The sequence below is a fragment of the Tachyglossus aculeatus genome, chromosome 15 (assembly GCF_015852505.1).
Source record: "Tachyglossus aculeatus isolate mTacAcu1 chromosome 15, mTacAcu1.pri, whole genome shotgun sequence".
Taxonomy (NCBI): domain Eukaryota; kingdom Metazoa; phylum Chordata; class Mammalia; order Monotremata; family Tachyglossidae; genus Tachyglossus; species Tachyglossus aculeatus.
In genome coordinates this window covers 23,529,181-23,544,577 of record NC_052080.1, presented here as the reverse complement: position 1 = coordinate 23,544,577, position 15,397 = coordinate 23,529,181, and the positions used below count along the sequence as shown (strand labels likewise).

Sequence of the window (15,397 nt, the reverse complement as noted above, 5' to 3'; positions counted from 1 at the left end):
TTCTTCTTTCCCTAGAGGAAAACAACGGCCTTCCCGACTGGCGTCCCGTCCCCCCATGGAGGGGGGGAAGGTTTCCCAGAGCCGCCTGTGGGAATTGTCTGGGCGTCCCTAACAACCGAGCTATTTGGTTTTCCCACCCGTGTTGACAATGTCATCTGGGACTTTTCAATGCCCAGCTCTTTGAGCGCCTCTGAATGGACCTTTATGGGGATTTTGGGATCTGTTGTATGCCACAGCCCTAAAATGGCTTCGCAGCAAAGGCCATTGATGCGGCCTCGGGCCCCCTTCCACTCTCTTATTCTCCAGCTCTGAGAATTGAGAAGGAGGGAGAAAAAAAAGGGGGGGGGCTCCAAATTGAGTGGTATAAAAAAAATGTATTAACGTTGGTTTTTGTTTTGTTTTGTCCCCCTCCTCCCCTCCCCAATCTTACAGACAGGTTGGTGTGGAGACTACGGGTCGGCTCGGGAGCTGGGCAGTTTTCCAGACACAATTACACAACATCACCTTTCCGTTTGCCTCGATCTCAGGCCCGCCCCCCTCCTCGTTTTATTATTTAACTGCTGCTTTCTGGCAGCTCTCCCCGTTTAGGTTGAAGTGTCTGGTCCAACCCCTTTTGCAATCCTGTCAACACCTCATTTGAAGGTATTTCTCCTGCCAGTTTGTTAATCGCCTTTAAAAGCATTCATTCCTTCATTCAGTCGTATTTATTGAGCGCTTAGTGTGTGCAGAGCACTGTACTAGGCGCTTGGGAATAATAATAATGGTATTAAGCGCTTACTGTGTGCAAAGCACTGTTCCAAGCGCTTGGGAATAATAATGATGGGTTTTATTAAGCGCTTACTATGTGCAAAGCACTGTTCTAAGCGCTACAAATTGGCAACATATAGAGACGGTCCCTACCCAACAGCGGGCTCACAGTCGAGAAGGGGGAAACGGAGAACAAAACATATTAAAAGCAGATTTCCCCCAGCAGTAATAGCTTGTTATAGTTGACATAATCCAAATTACTGATTACCGATTCTGACTCACTCGTTGGGTTAAAAATCGCACGACACACAGCTGAATAAAGTCCCGTTTTTATCTCCAATTCCTGATGGTCAACTGTGACCTCCCAACTGCTTCCCCACTGATATCACCATCTGTTGTCATGGGAAAGATGGTCTGATATATTGGCGTTAAATGCCACGGAAGTCATGCGAATTTCCATGCGGAAAAACAGGCCCCAATAACCTAAAGGAAACCGTCGTTGGAGGTGTGGAAACTCTTCTGACGGGAAACAGTAAGAAAGAGAGAGATCATTCAAATATACTATTATTTATTTATTTATTTATTTATTTATTTATTTATTTTACTTGTACATATCTATCCTATTTATTTTATTTTGTTAGTATGTTTGGTTTTGTTCTCTGTCTCCCCCTTTTAGACTGTGAGCCCACTGTTGGGTAGGGACTGTCGCTATATGTTGCCAATTTGTACTTCCCAAGCGCTTAGTACAGTGCTCTGTACATAGTAAGCGCTCAATAAATACGACTGATGATTGATGATGATGATATGGCACTCTCCTTCTCCCCCCCCAACCCGCGCGAATCAATCAATCATATTTACTGAGCGCTGACTGTGTGCAGAGCTCTGTACTAAGCGCTTGGGAAGTACAAGCTGGCAACGTATAGAGACAGTCCCTGAAAAGCAGCGTGGCTCGGTGGAAACAGCCTGGGCTTTGGAGTCAGAGGTCATGGGTTCGAATCCTGACTCCGCCACATGTCTGTGTGTGACCTTGGGCAAGTCACTTAATTTCTCTGAGCCTCATCTGTAAAATGGGGATTAAGACTGTGAGCCCCACATGGGACAACCTGATCACTTTGTATCCCCCCCAGTGCTTAGAACAGTGCTTTGCACATAGTAAGCGCTTAACAAATGCCAATATCATTATTATTATTACCCAACAGTGAGCTCACAGTCTAAAAGGAAACTTCCTTCGTCTGCTTTAATCGCCTCCGCATCGTTGTCTCATTCCAGGCGTGAAATGCGACTTTAAGGAGGCTGGCTCCGACTTTTGCTGTTCCCAGCGACTCCCTTTCTCTCTCCTCTCTTTCCCTCTTTCCATTTCTCTCTCCCTCGCCCTGATGCGAGGGGTGGAGAGATTCCCCGGGATATGCCACCTCCGCCTCCCAAGTTCTCCCCCCTGGCTTCTTCCCCCACCCCCCCTTTCCCCTTGGAGGCCTTGGTGTTTAATCCAGCCACCCGGAGGCCTCCCCGGCGGAGGCAACCCGGAGCCAGAGGGGTCTGGAGGAGCCTGAAGAAGCAAGGAGCCCGCGGCCTAAGGAGCATCCCGGCTGCACGGCTGGCAGGAGGTATGCCCACTGCTTGTTCCCTTGCCCCCTGTGCCCGGGCAAGGCCCTCGGGAGGCGCTTGCCAACCCCCCACCCCATCTGAGCCATCTTTTAGTGCTTTGCACATAGTAAGCGCTTAATAAATGCCATCGTCATCATTATTATTATTATCTTTTAGACTGTGAGCCCACTGTTGGGTAGGGACTGTCTCTCCATGTTGCCAACTTGGACTTCCCAAGCTCTGCACACAGTAAGCGCTCAATAAATACGATTGATCCCGCTGCCCTCTTTCCTCGCCCCCCCGATGCATCCTCCGGGCCGGTCCTGACCGTGCCAAGTTAATCAATCAATCAATCGTATTTATGGAGCGCTTACGGGGTGCGGAGCACTGGACTAAGCGCTTGGGAAGTCCAAGTTGGCAACATAGAGAGACAGTCCCTACCCAACAGCGGGCTCACAGTCTAGAAGGGAGAGACGGGCAACAAAACCAAACATATTAACAAAATAAAATAGACTAGATCTGTAGAAGTAAAATAAATAATTGACTGATTGAGACGCGGCTCCGCCTCCGGAGCCCGGGCTCTTTCCACCGAGCCACGCTGCATTTATTGAGCGCCGACTGTGTGTATGGCACTGGTAATCAATCAATCAATCAATCGTATTTATTGAGCGCTTACGGTGTGCAGAGCACTGGACTAAGCGCTTGGGAAGTCCAAGTTGGCAACATAGACAGTCCCTACCCAACAGCGGGCTCACAGTCTAGAAGGGGCAGACGGACAACAAAACCAAACATATTAACAAAAAATAAATAGACGAGATCTGTAGAAGTAAAATAAATAATTGACTGATGGAGCCGCGGCTCCGCCTCCGGAGCCCGGGCTCTTTCCATCGAGCCACGCTGCATTTATTGAGCGCCGACTGTGTGTATGGCACTGTTAATCAATCAATCAATCAATCGTATTTATTGAGCGCTTACGGTGTGCAGAGCACTGGACTAAGCGCTTGGGAAGTCCAAGTTGGCAACATAGAGAGACGGTTCCTACCCAACAGTGGGCTCACCCCGGCCTGCGCTTCGCTGCCCGTTGCGCACCGAAAGAGGCGCAAAACGTTGGGGCGCACTTTACGCGCCCCCGATTGAGAACCCGCAAACTCTCCCCCTCTTCTCCTCCTCCTCCTCCTCTCCCGAGGACCACGTCCCCCGCCCCGACTCCCTCCCTTCCCTCCCTCTCTCCCTCCCTCCCTGCCCGAAGTTGTGCGTGGTGCTGCCCATCTTACCTTTTCTTCCTCCCCCTGGGCCTTCTTCTGAGGACGATCCGAAGATCAACCAGAGTAGCCAGAAAGCCTTCGCTGTCATTTTGAAGGCAACTTCCCCGGCCTTTGCCCCCACCCCTGGAAACTCCCCCTAGCCCACCCCCCTTCAAAGCGGGACGCCCTCGCTGGACAGACCACTGGAGTAGGACCAAACTGCTGCCATTCTTCCCTCTCCCTAAGCCATCCCCAGACTGAGCCCCTTCCTTCCTCTCCCCCTCGTCCCCCTCTCCATCCCCCCATCTTCCCTTCCCCACAGCACCTGTATATATGTTTGTACATAGTTATTACTCTATTTTACTTGTACATATCTATTCTGTTTATTTTATTTTGTTAGTATGTTTGGTTTTGTTCTCTGTCTCCCCCTTTTAGACTGTGAGCCCACTGTTGGGTAGGGACTGTCTCTATATGTTGCCAACTTGGACTTCCCAAGCGCTTAGTACAGTGCTCTGCACACAGTAAGCGCTCAATAAATATGATTGATTGACTGACTGATTGCTGCCATTCTTCCCTCTCCCTAAGCCATCCCCAGACTGAGCCCCTTCCTTCCTCTCCCCCTCGTCCCCCTCTCCATCCCCCCATCTTCCCTTCCCCACAGCACCTGTATATATGTTTGTACATATTTATTACTCTGTTTTACTTGTACATATCTGTTCTGTTTATTTTATTTTGTTAGTATGTTTGGTTTTGTTCTCTGTCTCCCCCTTTTAGACTGTTAGCCCACTGTTGGGTAGGGACCGTCTCTATATGTTGCCAACTTGGACTTCCCAAGCACTTAGTCCAGTGCTCTGCACACAGTAAGCGCTAAATAAATACGATTGATTGATTGATTGCTGCCATTCTTCCCTCTCCCTAAGCCATCCCCAGACTGAGCCCCTTCCTTCCTCTCCCCCTCGTCCCCCTCTCCATCCCCCCATCTTACCTCCTTCCCTTCCCCACAGCACCTGTATATATGTTTGTACATATTTATTACTCTATTTTACTTGTACATATCTATTCTGTTTATTTTATTTTGTTAGTATGTTTGGTTTTGTTCTCTGTCTCCCCCTTTTAGACTGTGAGCCCACTGTTGGGTAGGTACTGTCTCTCTATGTTGCCAACTTGTACTTCCCAACTGCTTAATACAGTGCTCTGCACACAGTAAGCGCCCAATAAATACGATTGATTGATTGCTGCCATTCTTCCCTCTCCCTAAGCCATCCCCAGACTGAGCCCCTTCCTTCCTCTCCCCCTCGTCATCCCCCCCGTCTTACCCCCTTCCCTTCCCCACAGCACCTGTATATATGGATATATGTTTGTACATATTTATTACTCTATTTATTTATTTATTTATTTTACTTGTACATATCTATTGTATTTATTTTATTTTGTTAGTATGTTTGGTTTTGTTCTCTGTCTCCCCCTTTTAGACTGTGAGCCCACTGTTGGGTAGGGACTGTCTCTATATGTTGCCAACTTGGACTTCCCAAGCGCTTAGTCCAGTGCTCTGTACTAAGCGCTTGGGAAGTACAAGTTGGCAACACATAGAGACGGTCCCTACCCAACAGCGCCAGTTGGGGGTTGAATGGGTGAAGAGAATCCCAGGCGGCAGCGCAGTAGGAGATGGAATCACCGTGGAAACGGATAAGAATTGGAATATGCTTTATTATAAATAATAATAATGGCATTTGTGAAGCACTTACTTTGAACCAGGCGCTGTTCCAGGCGTTGGGGTGAACACGAGGAAATCGGGACACAATTCCCATCCCACAAGGGGTTCTCGATCTCAATCCCCATTTTACTTTTAGACTGTGAGCCCACTGTTGGGTAGGGACTGTCTCTACATGTTGCCATCTTGTACTTCCCAAGCTCTTAGTCCAGTGCTCTGCACACAGTAAGCGCTCAATAAATACGATTGACTGATTTTACAGGTGAGTTCACTGAGGCCCGGAGAAGTGAAGTGACCTGCCCGAGGTCACATAGCAGACAGGGGGGTGGGGGAGCTGAGATTAGAACCCATAACCTTCTGACTCCCAGGACCGTGTTCTAGTCACTACACCACGCTGCTTTATTATATATTACAAAAAGTTTTATTGTCGCCGGGGAGCCTCTGGTAAAAAAAAATTGTTCTTTTTAATAAGGTAAGCAATCACTGTCTGATTGGCCCTGATGGACCCACAACCTTTCCTGATTTGTATCTTTTTTCAATACTTCTAGACCAAGGTAAAAGAGTGTGCCCTAAAGGAAAGGATCTGTAGAAACTGCATTCAGATTTCTGGCCAAGGGAACCTGTAAATATATATTTTTTTTCCTTTCAACTCTCCTTGGGTTCAAACACAGTATTTCTGGGCAATTAAACCAGTTTTAAAAGCGTTTGGGATTCCAAATAATTGTTGTTACTTGTGAAAGATTGGAAGTTATTCCAAGGTGAAAGATTGGAAGTTATTCCAAGGTGAAAGATTGGAAGTTATTCCAAGGTGAAAGATTGGAGATTATTGCAAGGCTACTTATTCCCTTTGTTGCCACAGGTCACGCTCGCATTTATACGTTTTTGGAATCAAAGTTGCAGTTTCTCCTTTGCCTTTGTTGCAAAATCTAGAAAAAGGCGATCCCTCACACAGCTGCACACAACTGGTTGTTGCTCTCTCAGGCGTCGTTTGTGGAAAATAAAAGAAAAATAATCACTAGTGTCAGTTATGTATTTTATATCGGCATAGCCCTAATGTGATTCTTGCCAGCAGTGAAGAGAAAACAGCTGGTTGGGCCCCTCCAACAGCTGGAGTCTACTATGGGCCAAGCAGTATGTTAATAACTCATGTTATCATTACGCTGTTTGGATAAGGCCCTATGGAAAGAATTAAGGAACTTTTTTCTACAACACGAATCTCCTTTGGTATTAAAAGAGAAGCAGCGTGGTAGAGAAGTAGCGTGGTTTAGTGAAAAGAGCAGGGGTTTGGGAGTCAGAGGACGTGGGTTCTAATTCTGACTCCACCACTTGTCTGCTGGGTGACCTTGGGTGAGCCCCTTAACTTCTCTGTGCCTCAATTACCTCATCTGTAAAATGGGGATTAAGACTGAGCCCGTTGTGGGACAACATGGTTAGAAAAGCAGCATGGCTCAGTGGAAAGAGCACGGGCTTGGGAGTCAGAGGTCATGGGTTCAAATCCCAGCTCTGCCGCCTGTCAGCTGGGTGACTTTGGGCAAGTCACTTCTCTGTGCCTCAGTTACCTCATCTGGAAAATGGGGATTAAGACTGAGCCCGTTGTGGGACAACATGGTTAGAAAAGCGGCGTGGCTCAGTGGAAAGAGCACGGGCTTGGGAGTCAGAGGTCATGGGTTCAAATCCCAGCTCTGCCGCTTGTCAGCTGTGTGACTTTGGGCAAGTCACTTCTCTGTGCCTCAGTTACCTCATCTGTAAAATGGGGATTAAGACTGAGCCCGTTGTGGGACAACTTGATTAGAAAAGCAACGTGGCTCAGTGGAAAGAGCACGGGCTTGGGAGTCAGAGGTCATGGGTTCAAATCCCAGTTCTGCCGCTTGTCAGCTGTGTGAGTTTGGGCAAGTCACTTCTCTGTGCCTCAGTTACCTCATCTGTAAAATGGGGATTAAGACTGAGCCCGTTGTGGGACAACATGATTAGAAAAGCAGCGTGGCTCAGTGGAAAGAGCACGGGCTTGGGAGACAGAGGTCATGGGTTCAAATCCCAGCTCTGCCGCTTGTCAGCTGTGTGACTTTGGGCAAGTCACTTAACTTCTCTGTGCCTCAGTTACCTCATCTGTAAAATGGGGAGTAAGACTGTGAGCCCCATATGGGACAACCTAATCACTTTGTACCCTCCCCAGTGCTTAGAACAGTGCTTTGCATGTAAGCGCTTAACAAATACCAAAATTATTATTATTATTACCTTGTCTCTATCCCAGTGCTTAGAACTGGACTTGGCACATAGTAAGCACTTAACAAATACCGCAATTATTATTACTATTATTAGCACAAGCCAAAAGTCAGTATAAGTAGATTTGGTGTAAAATAGGATTTGTGAAAGTGTTGGGTGCTGAGCAAGATGATACGTGGGTGCAGTTCCCAGCCTCTGCTTCAGCCTTACTTTTCTGTACCCTAAAGCATTTAACAATCTTGTGTTTCTTGGAGCTTTTGCCACCTTACAGCATGGAATACCATAAAATAGCAATGAGTGGCAAAGGGGAAAAGAATTCGATTTATGGGCATAACAGTAATTTAGGAATTCCTAAAAAAAAAATGTCATGGTGGTAGTGTCCAGCCATCTACCCCCTCCCTTCAGTTTCCGATGAATTGGTAGTTCTATCACACGATTTATCTGTACGTGATGTTCTTCAGTAGGTTCCTACAATCAATTCAGATACATGTTTGCCATTTCTATAAAGTGTTCAAAATCTAAGGGTAATTATAAGACTAGAGAAATACAGATATATCACAGACAATCAATTCACAAAAAAAATCCAAGTGAAAATGAATTAGAAATAGAAATAGCAAATTGAAAGTTAAACAATCCAAATTAGGAACATTCGAATGAATTGCTAAAACTGTACGGGGAAGGGGTACTGTTCCCTAAGGCTCCTCGGGGCTAAGCAACAGGCTAAGAATCTTAAAAAAAAGTCCACACCGTTGTTGGTTCTATCTCCCTAAGTCAATCAATCAATCAATCAATCGAATTTTTGAGCGCTTACTGTGTGCAGAACACTGTACTAAGCGCTTGGGAAGTACAAGTTGGCAACATACAGAGACAGTCCCTACCCAACAGTGGGATCACAGTCTAGAAAGGGTAGACAGAGAACAAAACCAAACATATTAACAAAATAAAATAAATAGAATAGATATGTACAAGTAAAATAAATAAATAAATAGAGTAATAAATATATACAAACACATATACATATATACAGGTGCTGTGGGGAAGGGAAGGAGGCAAGACGGGGGGATGGAGAGGGGGGTGAGGGGGAGAGGAAGTCGATATAAATTAACCAATATTATATTCATTCATTCATTCAATCGTATTTATTGAGCCCTTACTATGTGCAGAGCACTGTACTAAGCGCTTGGAAAGTACAAATTGGCAACATATAGAGACAGCCCCTACCCAACAAGGGGCTCACAGTCTAGAAGGGGAAGACAGACAGCAAAACAGATCAAGTATTATACATTATAACGGTGCTTTGCACATATCAAGCGCTTAACAAATACCATTATTATTATATCAATTAATTATAAATAAACTTAACTTCTCTGAGCCTCAGTTCCCTCATCTGTAAAATGGGGATTAATCAATCAATCAATTGTATTTATTGAGCGCTTACTGTGTGCAGAGCTTGGGAAGTACAAGTTGGCAATCAATCAATCAATCATATTTATTGAGTGCTTACTGTGTGCAGAGCACTGGACTAAGCGCTTGGGAAGTCCAAGTTGGCAACATCTAGAGACAGTCCCTACCCAACAGTGGGCTCACAGTCTCAAAGGGGGAGACAGAGAACAAAACCAAACATACTAACAAAATAAAATAAATAGAATAGATATGTACAAGTAAGATAAATAAATAGAGTAATAAATATGTACAAGCATATATACAGGTGCTGTGGGGAAGGGAAGGAGGTAAGATGGGGGCATGGAGAGGGGGATGAGGGGGAGAGGAAGGAAGGGGCTCAGTCTGGGAAGGCCACCTGGAGGAGGTAGAGCTCTCAGTAGGGCCTTGAAGGGAGGAAGAGGCAACATAAGACTGCCAATTTAAGATTTAAGATTAAGACTGTGAGCCCCACGTGGGACAACCTCATCATCATCAATCGTATTTATTGAGTGCTTACTATGTGCAGAGCACTGTACTAAGCGCTTGGGAAGTACAAATTGGCAACATATAGAGACAGTCCCTACCCAACAGTGGGCTCACAGTCTAAAAGGGGGAGACAGAGACCAAACCTACTAACAAAATAAAATAAATAGAATAGATATGTACAAGTAAATTAATTAATTAAATAAATAAATAGAGTCAAAAAATATGTACAAACATATATACATATATACAGGTGCTGTGGGGAAGGGAGGGAGGTAAGATGGGGGGATGGAGAGGGGGGCGAGGGGGAGAGGAAGGAAGGGGCTCAACCTGATCACCTTGTATCCCTCCCAGCGCTTAGAACAGTGCTCTGCCCATAGCAAGCGCTTAACACACGCCATTATTATTATTATAAATACATGCAATCGAATTAATAGAATATAAATTAACTAACAGAACTTGGGTTGTCGAGGTTCCAGCCCTGGTATTAGGAAGGGGGATTCTGGTGTAATGCGGTGATTTTAAAAGGCAGGGGAAGGCGACATCTCCAACTGGTCCCCTTTTCGGTTTTGGATTTTGGGTTTATAAAGGGAGGGAGAGGCGAAAGCTGGGGGGTCGTCGGTTCCTTTTTCAGGGGGTTGGGCCGCAAAAGGACAGGCACGACCCAGATGGGACTCGAACCCACAATCCCCAGCTCCGGAGGCTGATGCCTTATCCATTAGGCCACTGGGTCACCGTGACTTGCCAGGTTTTGCAAAAGGCCCTTATGCGGGGCGCCAAGTCTCCTCCCCATCGCTGTCTGTTGGTTAAACCGGAGGCTTTCGCTCCGCCCACAATGCAAGATAACGCTTCTTTCAGCTCCACCTTCCAGTGGCTGTGGCGGGGTCTTTCCAGGTTAATCAATCAATCGTATTTATTGAGCGCTTACTCTGTGCAGAGCACCGGACTAAGCCCTTGGGAAGTCGGCAACACATAAACACGGTCCCTACCCAACAGCGGGCTCACAGTCTAGAAGGGGGAGACAGAGAATCAATCAATCAATCGTATTTATTGAGCGCTTACTGTGTGCAGAGCACCGGACTAAGCGCTTGGGAAGTCCAAGTTGGCAACATATAGAGACGGGCCCTACCCAACAGCGGGCTCACAGTCTAGAAGGGGGAGACAGAGAATCAATCAGTCAATCGTATTTATTGAGCGCTTACTGTGTGCAGAGCACTGGACTAAGCGCTTGGGAAGTACAAGCCGGCAACACATAGAGACAGTCCCTACCCAACAGCGGGCTCACAGTCTAGAAGGGGGAGACAGAGAACAAAATCAATCAATCAATCAATCAATCAATCGTATTTATTGAGCGCTTACTCTGTGCAGAGCACTGGACTAAGCGCTTGGGAAGTCGGCAACACATAGAGACGGGCCCTACCCAACAGCGGGCTCACAGTTTAGAAGGGGGAGACAGAGAACAAAATCAATCAATCAATCGTATTCATTGAGCGCTTACTGTGTGCAGAACACTGGACTAAGCGCTTGGGAAGTACAAGTTGGCAACATCTAGAGACAGTCTCTACCCAACAGCGGGCTCACAGCCTAAAAGGGGGAGACAGAGAACAAAACCAAGCACACTAACAAAATAAAATAAATAGAATAGATATGTACAAGTAAGATAAATAAATAAATAGAGTAATAAATATGTACAAACATATATACATATATACAGGTGCTGTGGGGAAGGGATAATGATAATCATTCATTCAATCGTGTTTATTGAGCGCTGACTGTGTGCAGAGTGCTGGACTAAGCGCTTGGGAAGGCCAAGTTGGCAACACAGAAGAGGCGGTCCCTTAACAGCGGGCTCACAGTCTAGAAGGGGGAGACAGACAACAAAACAAAACTCATTAACAAAATAGAATAAATATGTACAAATAAAATAATCAATCAATCAATCAATCATATTTATTGAGCGCTTACTGTGTGCAGAGCACTGGACTAAGCGCTTGGGAAGTACAAGCCGGCAACACATACAGACAGTCCCTACCCAACAGCGGGCTCACAGTCTAGAAGGGGGAGACAGACAACAAAACAAAACTCATTAACAAAATAGAATAAATATGTACAAATAAAATAAATAAATCGAGTAATAAATACGTACAAACATATATACATATATACAGGTGCTGTGGGGAGGGGAAGGAGGTAAGGTGAGGGCGAGGAGGGGGAGAGGAAGGAGGGGGCTCAGTGTGGGAAGGCCTCCTGGAGGAGGTGAGCTCTCAATCAATCAATCGTATTTATTAAAAGCTTACTGTGTGCAGAGCACTGTACTAAGCGCTTGGGAAGTACAAGTTGGCAACATCTAGAGACAGTCCCTACCCAACAGTGGGCTCACAGTCTAAAAGGGGGGAAGAGAGCTAGCTTGACTGATAAGAAGCACTGTTCTAAGCTCTGGGGGGGCGGAATACAAGGTAATCAGTTTGCCCCACATGGGGCTCACAGTCATCATCCCCATTTTACAGATGAGGTAACTGAGGTGACTTGCCCAAAGTCACACAGGCGAGTGGCAGAGCGGGATTAGAACCCATGACCTCCGACTCCCAAGCCCGGGCTCTTTCCACTAAGCCACGCCGCTTCTCTGGTTCCAGGGTCTCCCGCCGGACGACGCGTCCCCCCTCCCCCGGGATCCTGCTCCTTGGAAACTCTGGTTCATAATAATAATAATAATAATGGCGTTTATTAAGCGCATACTATGCGCAAAGCACTGTTCTAAGCGCTGCGGAGGTTACAAGGTGATCAGGTTGTCCCACGGGGGGGCTCACAGATTTGGTGGAAGATAGGATTGCCTTAAAATCCCCATTTTACAGATAAGGTAACTGAAGCACAACTTGCCCAAAGTCACACAGCTGACAATTGACAGAGGCGGGATTTGAACCCATGACCTCTAACTCCAAAGCCCGTGCTCTTTCCACAGAGCCACACGGTTTCATGCTATCATACTGTGTATTCCGCCTGATTAAATTGATTTTCTCTTTTCGGCAGTACCAAGTGCGAAAGCTAGGAAATTTAATCCTTTTTCCTGAGGAAAATTCCTCCTTTTCTCACCCAAACAATGAATGGTATTTAAGTTCTTACTGGCTGCTGAAAACCATTTCTTAAAGTCAGGCCGGTTTTGCCCCTCCGGGCCCATTTAGTGCATATGGATCCTGGCTCTAGGCTCTAGGCTTCCCAGGAAGATACCAAAAAAAGGCAAAACAAAACAAAGAAACGGGCTGGCTCTTTGAGGACTTTTCAATCCAGTAGAATCCCAGGTGATCCGGCCCTCTCTTTCCTGGGTAAACTGGCCTAGAGTCGTATAGACGGTGGAACTCTGACAATCCGGTAGCCTGAAAAAATAGCAAGCAGAAACTCATCATCATCATCATCAATCGTATTTATTGAGTGCCTACTGTGTGCAGAGCACTGTACTAAGCGCTTGGGAAGTACAAATTGGTAACATAGAGACAGTCCCTACCCAACAGTGGGCTCACAGTCTAAAAGGGGGAGACAGAGAACTGAACCAAACATACTAACAAAATCAAATAAATAGAATAGATATGTACAAGTAAAATAAATAAATAGAGTAATAAATATGTACAAACATATATCCATATATACAGGTGCTGTGGGGAAGGGAAGGAGGTAAGATGGGGGGATGGGGGAGAGGAAGGAAGGGGCTCAGTCTGGGAAGGCCTCCTGGAGGAGGTGAGTGCTCAGTAGGGCCTTGAAGCAAAGAAACTCCTGACCGTTGGCATTAATGCACCTCTGCTTACTTATCCACTCTCTTCTCCCACTTCGCCCCGGCTAGCACCTTTTATTTGTCTCAAATAACCTAAATTCTAGTCCCGCCCTCGTTTTCCTACTACTAACTACTTCTTCACACCCTTCTCCCTGCTGGCAACTCGATCCCGTTTCAGATCTGACAGATCACTGCTCTGCCTTCATCTTCAAAGCCCTTCTAAAACCACACCTCCTCCAGGAGGCCTTCCCCAATTAAACTTCTAATAGCCCCTCTTTATATCCCCCCCCCCCCCCCCCACTGCCGCTTTTACCGTTTCTGTGTCACCTAAGCATTTGGGTACACTACACACCCACCTTGTAGCATCCTTTTACCCTTTTACTTAACCTGTGATTTATTTTCGTGTCCATTATCCCCACGAGAGTGTAGTGTCCTTGGTGAGAATGGCCCTGTTTGCTCATTTATTGTCCTTTCCCACACACTTAATATAGTCCTCTGCACGCAGTCAATTCTCAATAATAATTCTCATTGGCTACTGTAACCCTTAGCACAGTTCAGTTCTTGGCAAACAGTAAATAACTGAATAAATACCATAACTAACAAATTATAAGGCCCGCCCTTCATTCATTCAATCGTATTTATTGAGTGCTTACTGTGTGCAGAACACTGTACTAAGCGCTTGGGAAGTACAAGTTGGCAACATATAGAGACGGTCCCTACGCAACAGTGGGCTCTCCATCCCCCCCCGCCTTACCTCCTTCCCTTCCCCACAGCACCTGTATATATGTTTGTACATATTTGTTACTCTATTTATTTATTTATTTATTTTACTTGTATAAATCTATTCTATTTATTTTATTTTGTTAGTATGTTTGGTTTTGTTCTCTGTCTCCCCCTTTTAGACTGTGAGCCCACTGTTGGGTAGGGACTGTCTCTATATGTTGCCAACTTGTACTTCCCAAGCGCTTAGTACAGTGCTCTGCACACAGTAAGCGCTCAATAAATACAATTGATGATGATGATGATGATGATGCTTAGTACAGTGCTCTGCACACAGTAAGCGCTCAATAAATACGACTGAATGACTGAATGAATGGGCTCACAGTCTAGAAGTCTTCACTATCAAAGAAAAATCAAGAATTCAGGCAGTTGCCTGACCAAAATAATACCTTGACCAAAATAATCTATGCTTTAGTTATTCATTTCTTTTATTGATTTATGAAGGCTGGCTCAGCAAATCATCAGTATAGACATTGAATGACTGAATGAATGGGCTCACACTCTCGAAGTCTTCACTATCAAAGAAAAGCCAAGAATTCAGGCAGTTGCCTGACCAAAATTATACCTTGACCAAAATAATCTATGGTTTAGTTATTCATTTCTTTTATTGATTTATGAAGGCCAGTTCTACAAATAATCAGTATAGACACTGAATGACTGAATGAATGGGCTCACAGTCTAGAAGCCTTCACTTCCAAAGAAAAGTCAAGAATTCAGTCAGTTGCCTGACCAAAATTATACCTTGACCAAAATAATCTATGCTTTAGTTATTCATTTCTTTTATTGATTTATAAAGGCTGGTTCTACAAATAATCAGTATAGACTTGGGGAAGTCTATGCGCTCAATAAATTTGATTGATTGATTGATTGATTGAAAATTCATACTCATGCGTTGGGCTGAGTGACCTAATCAAACTACAAGTACCAGCATGCCAGCATGACGGCATCTCCTAGCAACCTAGCCCCTATTTAAAGCTCTCCAGAAGGGGAAAACCTGCCTAACTGGAGCCTTCTGACTAATTAACCAACACCTCTGGCAGGGGTTCGTCTACTATCAACACCTATTTATTTATTTTCCCTGTACATATCTATTCTATTTATTTTATTTTGTTAGTATGTTTGGTTTTGTCCTCTGTCTCCCCTTTTGAGACTGCGAGCCCACTGCTGGGTAGGGACTGTCTCTAGATGTTGCCAGTTTGTACTTCCCAAGAGCTTAGTCCAGTGCTCTGCACATAGGAAGCGCTCAATAAATACGATTGATTGATTATATATGTATATATGTTTGTACATATTTATTACTCTATTTATTTATTTTACTTGTACATATCTATTCTATTTATTTTATTTTGTTAGTATGTTTGGTTTTGTTCTCTGTCTCCCCCTTCTAGACTGTGAGCCCACAGTTGGGTAGGGGCTGTCTCTAGATGTTGCCAGCTTGGA

General features: G+C 45.3%; 1 non-coding gene across 1 annotated transcript; it reads right to left on the bottom strand.

Annotated features, from left to right (window-relative positions):
- Window positions 1-10,074: 10,074 nt before the first annotated feature.
- TRNAR-CCG lies at window positions 10,075-10,147 on the bottom strand. The gene has a single exon. It is a non-coding gene; the product is annotated as a tRNA-Arg (tRNA).
- Between the last annotated feature and the right edge of the window lie 5,250 nt (window positions 10,148-15,397).